This window comes from Pinus tabuliformis, chromosome 3_2 (genome assembly GCF_031772625.1).
Source record: "Pinus tabuliformis cultivar Carrire ecotype Pingquan chromosome 3_2, CPIR1, whole genome shotgun sequence".
NCBI lineage: Eukaryota > Viridiplantae > Streptophyta > Pinopsida > Pinales > Pinaceae > Pinus > Pinus tabuliformis.
This window is the reverse complement of record NC_142302.1, coordinates 1,066,329,115-1,066,337,312: the sequence shown is the minus strand read 5'-3', so window position 1 is coordinate 1,066,337,312 and position 8,198 is coordinate 1,066,329,115. Positions and strand designations below refer to the sequence as shown.

The 8,198-nt window shown below is 46.1% G+C and overlaps 1 pseudogene; it reads right to left on the bottom strand.

The window, feature by feature from the left end:
• Nucleotides 1-6,877: 6,877 nt before the first annotated feature.
• LOC149184330 (uncharacterized) lies at nucleotides 6,878-7,971 on the bottom strand (annotated as a pseudogene).
• Between the last annotated feature and the right edge of the window lie 227 nt (nucleotides 7,972-8,198).

Sequence of the window (8,198 nt, the reverse complement as noted above, 5' to 3'; positions counted from 1 at the left end):
GGGTTTTTTTAGCTCCAAAACTCCAAGAATTCCTCGGATGCTTAAAACTAGAAAAAACAAATAAGTGAGAACTAAGGAGTGGCACTGGAACTGATTATAGGTAAAAAGGAAACTAATTGTTGATAGGATTTGATTAACCTGTAGTCTAGTCTCCTTAGGGACACCAAACTACAATATCGAACACAAGGAGCCTAATAGCGTAATATGACAAAAAAATTGTGTCATATGGAGGCATGTACCAACAACGCTCTGGTCCCCTGAGCAATTGAAATTGAATAAACCCTAATGATTGGTAAGTTCAAGCGTGAAAGTAAGGTTATCATTTTGATAACCCTATCTGTTCCCTACCATTGGATCTCCAGTTTTTAATCAACACAATCGAAAATGCAGTAATACGACACCATGTGAATTTCACGTAATCGTCGTTTATGTGGCATCATTTTTGAATTGTTGAGTGCATTAAAAACCTTCAACTGCCCCACATTCATTAAAATTCAATGTTCACAAAAGTCTTGACCCTCCGGCCCCGACTGTAAGGTCCTCAGGTGTGTAATGCGGTTGGGCGCCGGGCGGATCAGGCGCAGGCGCGGTTGTGCGACGTGCGCGCGGGTGAGTGGCGAGTCAGAGCGCACGAGGGGCACAGGTGCGGGCGAGCGACAAGCTTAGGCACACACGATGGCGCGAGCGGGCGAGCGACGAGCTGAGGCACACGGGACGGGCACGCAGGCGGACAGACGAGCTAGAGCACACGCAGCCGGTTATGCGATGGAACAAGCATTGTGATGGAAGTTTATACCCCATGGAGCATGGAGATAAACATGTGGAGGCCGACCCATGATGGAGGGCGGGCCGACATGGTTGGCAAAGGCGTTTAGGGGTGTGTAAACAAAGGATGGGCGGTCGGCTGGGCAGCCTGCCCACACGCTATGGAGCATATATATTGGATGCGTTTGGAGGCATTTCAACGAACGATCTCTCACAGCAACTTTGCACAAGAAGTGCGCAGGTCTAAGTGCGCAGTAAGGACAAGGAAAAGAGCGCATAGCTCATGCACTTAAGGTTGATTTGTGCACTGAGGTAGCTCACACTTGGAGTTGGGCGAAGGTGTTGGGCAAGGTGTGCCTGTGGGTCGGTTGAGGCGTGCACGATGGTTGTGCAAGTGCCGGTTTGTGCCAAGTCTTGGCGTGGGTGTCTTGGTGGCTCGGGTGAGCGCCCGCCCATCGTGCAAGGTGTGCAAGAAGGTGAAATGAGGTTTGCCTTGATTGTAAAATTGGCTAAGTATGAAATTTGGATTGCCAAGTATACTTGTATAAGCTTGTAAACATTGAAGATTGGTTAATATATATATTTCGGGCAAACTCATTGTTCAGGGAGTTGCCCCTCCCTTTATACTGTGCAATTGTGTTCTTGTTATAATTGTTGTTGATAATGAATGAGTATGGGTGTTTATTGGTATAAAGGATAAACATAATAATACTTGGTTGCGAAGCACAAACTAAGTAGGAGAAAGTGAATTAGGCGTAGTCCACGAACATAAGTATTGGTGAAAAGAAAGTGTTCAGTGGTGCCGCACCTCGCTAAGAGCGGTTGAAAGACTACCACCGGCTTAGGGGCATGACAGGTGGTATCACAACAGCTGATTCGGGCATTGAAGGTTGAAGCTACTACACACCTCCACTGAAGTGAAGGTGGTATCAGAGCTAGTTTGAAGACTTGGAGGAGTCTTGCAGGAAGCTGGGTGAAGCAAGTGTGCATACACTTGGGAATCGAAGACAGTGAAGCAGGTACTTGCAAGTGAAGGAAGCCGTTTCACACAAGTGGAAAAAGGGTTGGTTCAGGTTGCAGGCATCTTGGTGAAGTTGTTGGATGGTCGAAACTAGATTGAAAAAGAAGAAGAAGCTGTTAGAGATGGTGGCTGAATCTTAGGTTGGGTCTAGTCATGGGCAGGATGCTACTATAGTGCTTATGGAGAAGATGTTGTTGAGGATGGAGGTTATGGAAACTTCCTGGGATAAGAAGATGGACTTGTTCGCTAAGGAGCAAGAGGCCAATTCAAAGATGAAGGAAGAGTTTGATGAACTCCGAACACAACATGAGTACACTGATCTTATGTGTACACAACTTGAAGTAAGGGTCAAGGAGGTTGAAGAAGCAAGGGACCAAGGTCTTGTAGAGATCATGGACTTGAATAAATCTCTTGATGAAGCCAGAGATGAGATCGCGGTGTTGAAGAAGGCCGTGAGGCATAACTTAGGTGGAGGAGTGCCTCATGTGAAAGTCAAGGAACCAGAATCTTATGATTGTAGAAGGAGTGCAAATACTCTTGGCAACTTTCTATGGGACATGGAGAAATACTTGGAACGATTGGGTCTATCTGATGATGAGACAAAAGTCAAGATAGATGCTCAGTTCTGAACAAAGGATGCTAAGATGTGGTGGCGAAGGAGGATGGATCAGATTGCCAATGGCAGTGCTAGTGACATTACTTCATGGGATGAGATGAAGAAAGCTTTGCAGACCCATTTCAGTCCTCAGGATGAAACATGGGAAGCAAGGATGAAGATTAAGTACATAAAGCAGACCAGGAACCTACAAACATATCAGCGGGAGTTTGCAAGTGCGGTTCTGGAACTTCCTGACATGGCAGAGAGGGACAAGGTGTTCAATTTCATTATTGGGTTGAAGCCTTGGGCACGCAATGAAGTGAAGAGGCAGAGGATTAGAACACTTGAGGAGGCTTTTGTTGCTGTTGACAGGTTGGTGGAGCATTATGATGAGACTTCTGATGATAAGAAGAAGAAGTCCAATAAACCGAAAGAGAAGAAGAAGGATGATGCTTTGAAATCGGATGATAATTCGAAGATGAAGAAAGCCTTGAAGCGTTGGATATGTGCTGGACCACATATGGTGAATAATTGTCCTTCTAGACTGAAAGTGGCTGCGATTGCACAATCTAATGCGAAGAATGAAGGAGCTTCTGTGGGGATGATGCAGATACTTGGTGCTTCTGCTACTACAGAGGTGGTCTCTCGGAGGGATCCTGAGAGGAACAGGTTGGAGTATGTTCGAATGAAGGTTGGAGGTGTTGATATACTCACTATGGTGGATAGGGGCTTATCACAACTTCATGGGTGAAGATACTGCGAGAAGAATTGGGCTGAAATTTGTACCAGCAAAGGCACAAATGAAGACAGTCAATTCTCCTCCTATTGACGTTCTTGGTATAGCTGAAAGGGTGGACACTACACTTGGTGAATGGATGGGGAAGGTTGATTTCACTATAGTGCGGATTGATGACTATGAGGCTGTATTAGGGATGGAATTCATGAAACAATTTGATGTTATGATTGTTTCACTTTTGAGGAAGCTCTACATTTATGATGGAAGAGAGGATGTACCCATTGGTGTGCCAACCATTGGAGTGACAAGGCCTGATTGTAAGTTGGGAGTGATGAAAATGGAGGACGAGAAGAGAATGGAAGATATGAGTAAGCGGTTGTCCATGGTTGAGACAAAGCTTACTGAACAGTGATTGGTCATCAGGACACTTTCAGATAGCATCTTGGATTTGTCAAGAAGGCTAGAGGTAGTTGAGGATGATGATGATGATGATGAGGTATATGTGAGGCCGAATCTCCGGAAGGAGGATCGAGTCACTTATCTACAGAGGATGGAGATTCAGGATCCTGACAAATGGATCGAGTTGATTAGTGAGGGAGAGTCTTCAGGCTCTACGCCCCCCACATCTTCTTATGTGGACAAGAAGATGGGGCTCATTGTTAGCTGCTCATGGCAGTGAGTCCTTAAAGCAGTTTGAGCAGGTATGACTGATGGTGCAGGGATGGCTTGGCATCAAGCATCATGACATGTCGCAGATGAGATGGGATGGACTTTCCATGGACCTGAACATGGTTTGCACTTATGGGGATAGATTCTTGATGAGTCAAGAATGAGACAGGTTGTTTGGAGAAACGACTGATGGCGATGGAAGAATGTGCATTCTTGTGGTTTGGGCGTATAGTTGGATTAGCTACCCAACTAGCTTGAGTCATGAGGGGATCCAATGTACAGATGATGTTGCTATTGGGATGAGATGTCGACACATGGTAGAGATGTGTTAGCACTTGTTGGAATATCATGACAGAGGTTCATATGGTGACACATGATGTGGATGACACGAGATGTTGCAGTGGGCATGTAGCTTGAGACAGAGGGGCCAACCTTCCACGTCGAGAGCAGCATGTGGAGATTGTGACAGAGGATTCGATGATCATGGATTGAGATGATATCTGATGTATGACATATCGATGAGGTGTATACCTTGGTATGGTGAGCTTGGTGACAGTTGGTTGCTGAGGCGAGACATGGTGGAGATGGAGTTCTACATATGTTGCAGGGATGTTTGTCGTATGTGGAGGAGTTGACATCATGGATATTGATGATCTTGGTGGATGGCTACCAGGATGATATGTTGTCGAGGACGACAACGATTTCAGGTGGAGGAGGATGTAAGGTCCTCGGGTGTGTAACGTGGTTGGGCGATGGGCGGACCAAGCGCAAGCACGATTGTGCGACGAGCGCGCGGGTGAGCGGCGAGTCGAAGCGCACGACCGGCACAGGTGCGGGCAAGCGACGAGCTAAGGCACACGCGACGGGCGCGCGTGGGCGAGCGACAAGCTGAGTCACATGAGACGGGCGCACGCGGGTGAGCGATGAGCTGAGGCACATGCGACGGGCACGCGCGGGTGGACAGACGAGCTGGAGCACACGCAGCCGATTATGCGATGGAATAAGCATTGCAATGGAAGTTTATACCCCATGGAGCATGGAGAGAAACATGTGGAGGCCAACCCATGATGGAGGGCGGGCTGACATTGTTGGAAAAGGTGTTTAGTGGTGTGTAAACGAAGGATGAGCGGTCAGCTGGGCAGCCCGCCCACATGCTATGGAGCATATATATTGGATGCGTTTGGAGGCATTTCAATGAACGATCTCTCACAGCGGCTTCGTACAAGAAGTGCGCAGCTCTAAGTGCACAGTAAAGACAAGGAAAAGAGCGCATAGCTCATGCGCTTAAGGTTGATTTGTGCACGGAGGTAGAAGATAAAATTGTACACAGCAATATATTCTCTATATTTAATGAGGAAATTTACACACATATATACAAGCAATAGTCTCAAGATAGGAATGCTATCTTAGATGTACAGTAGTGTGGTTGAGAGATTCTCTCAACCACACACTAAACTAGGAGAAACTCAATTCCTATTATGTAGGAACAAACTCCTCAAATGGAGAATTACAACCGTAGACAAGTAGGAATTAATTATTTCTAATTCCCCCCCTTAATGACTACTTGTCATGATAGTGATTCACAAAGTCTGGTTGTGGTCAAACATAACAAAAAATATGTCAACATCCATAAAAGAGCAACCATCGACCGGAATGTATGGGTACCAACCGCTGCAACCGCTAGTCCTTGTGCATACATGATTCTGTCGACCATTATCACTTCATATATGTACCTACTAATCCACCACCATCGAGCGAATTGCATGTGCAGAACTTCCCAGAAACAAAGAGAGATCAGTGCCTTTCTAAGCCAAATATTCATGTCCAAATAACAATCATGAACAGTTGCGTTGACTGCGCCTTTTGACGCAACTGTCAGATAGAAAAGTGCACCAACCCTCTTATGCTCAGACACACCAATATCTGAGACCATGAGCCAGGTGTTACTACAGTCCACCTGCTCCTACGAGCATAAAGCTCCCGTGTACACATTAGCCACTCAGGCAATATGCCACCACCGGGCAAGTCCGATCTGCCACCACCGGGCAAATCCTGTAGCCACTAAGGCTCTGCCACCACCGGGCAAGTCCGATCTTCCACCACCGAGCAAATCTGTAACTTAAATGTGCCACCTCCGGGCAAGTCCGAACTACCACCACCGGGCAAATCCGGAACTTAAATGTGCCACCTCCGGGCAAGTCCGAACTAAAATGTGCCACCTTCGGGCAAATTCTGTAGCCACTAAGGCTCTATGGATGGTTTCTGGCTCACCACCAACCAGCCACACAGGCAATCCATTACAAAGTGGTTTTAAGATCACCACGAACTTTCAAATACCTTTAAAAGGCTTACATTTCATTCAACATTTTGGAGTTTCTGGGTACATACAATGACCATTACAACAACTGGACTTGTTTATAACATGCTAGGGAGTCTATTCCAAAAACCACACCAATTCAAACAAACATCTACTTTGTTGTCCACCATAAACGTTGTCGCTTCTCCTTTACCTCATTTGTGAGGGGTCCACTGATAAAGAAACCAGAACATAGGCACTCACAGCCACACGAAGAGAACACAATTTTCCCTTCAAGAACAATAATCCAGGACTCCACAGTCCAATCCTCCATCGCATTTCAGTATCCAATTCTCCTGGCATCGCAACATAATGCCACTTCCCTTACTCACAGTATCAAGGCTAGTCACTGTTTTCAAGCATACTGCCTCATGCTCGCTAACAATCTGCAACATGATCTCTGATGCAACTCCTCTAATGCCTTCTTCACTGTCATGTCTTCATTATATCTAATTGCTAAACATTCCTGCAAATAAATTCGTCTATTGTTGGAATGGCCAATTCCAACACAGACACAAATGTGTGACAATAGTTGGCCAAACTAAATGCCACTATATTCTTTTAACCAGAATTACATCACCGACATAACACTTTCTAAAAAAATTTAAGCAATAGAAAAATAATTCTATTTTACATGATATCATGCTTGGGAGCACTGCATTTTTGTCTATATTCTCTTCTCAATACAAATGTAAAGAGGATGCAATTGCTGAGAAAACATCACATTTTCCTTCACGGGAGGCACGGCTCCCTTTTCTCTCCAGTCAATGGACTCTGGCAAATCCTCGCTATCGGAATACTGGTATGAGGGCTGGGAGACCTCAGCAAGCGTTTCTTGGTATCCAGCTTGGCACCCAGATATGTCGCCTTGAATTCCTCGTGGCTCAGATCTACAAACTGGTTCAGACCCAGTTTGTAGGACCGACTCCCCTGGTTGTGCTCGTGAATATACAGGAAAATATCTTTGAATACAATGAACCTCTTCTGCTTCTTGTCATTTCTGTCAACTCTGCTTCCAAGGTTACTAACCTGATCCCCGCCAAAAGACAAATGATTGTATTTTCCGTGGCCCAAATCCATCTCTTCCTTTAGGTGTTTGCTATTGCCAGATTGTAAGAGGTCCTTTGCTGTCGTTTCCATAGCAACGATCGCAGATGCCCAGACACCACCACCAAGGGGCGGCTTGGCACCTTCTTTATGCCACACCTTCCCTGGATTTGCACCATCCGACCGAGACCTCGCTATGCTCCAGGCTGACTCACATTGTTCACGTCGTTCATCATCTTCCATATATCCTCTACAGCATCCACATGACCTGCTCATTGCTTCACAGCTTCCCTCCAAATTAAAATTCCTGCGAATAGCTATACGGCTAGGATATGAAAACCAAGGTGCCAAGCAATTTGATCCAAAGAGAAATTTTCCAAGGAGATAAAGGCTGTTGTATGGTAAGCAATGATTGGCAAATGTTCTAGGAGTTGAACTCAGCCTTTCAACATTGCTACCATACAGGAAGCATGGAAAAAGTGTTCATAATAAACAGACTTCAAGATCGCTGGTCCAAAACTCATCATTCCTGCCAAGGCAAGCGAGAAGGCTTGAATTCACCTGAGATCGTGCCACAGGCGACCCCATGACATTCCCATGGCTGACCTGGAGGCCGTCCACGGTCCATCCCACGGCTTCTCTCTGTTCAGGAACTGCTACTCCCTGAGCGGTTTCCTCCTTGGTTAAAAGAGGGCTTTCTTCATCTCCCGCGCCCATCTTCGTCGCTTCTACGCTGAGATCGTGTTTGTCAAGGGATCAATCTCAAGACAAATAGAATAGATACGCTCTGCTATGACCTTTGCTTTGCGCTGCACTCGATTATCCTATTATGCACTCTGGTCAAGGGAGGTAGAGTATATCAAAGGTAATGAGGGCAGATGACGGAGAAGTTAGACGACCCTTTGCGGCTCACTAGCACGCAGTTGCCAAGCGAAGCAGACAAACTAAAAAACAAAATATATTTCTCTCTTCCTTCACCCCAGGACGGGCCAAGCCCACGAGGGGC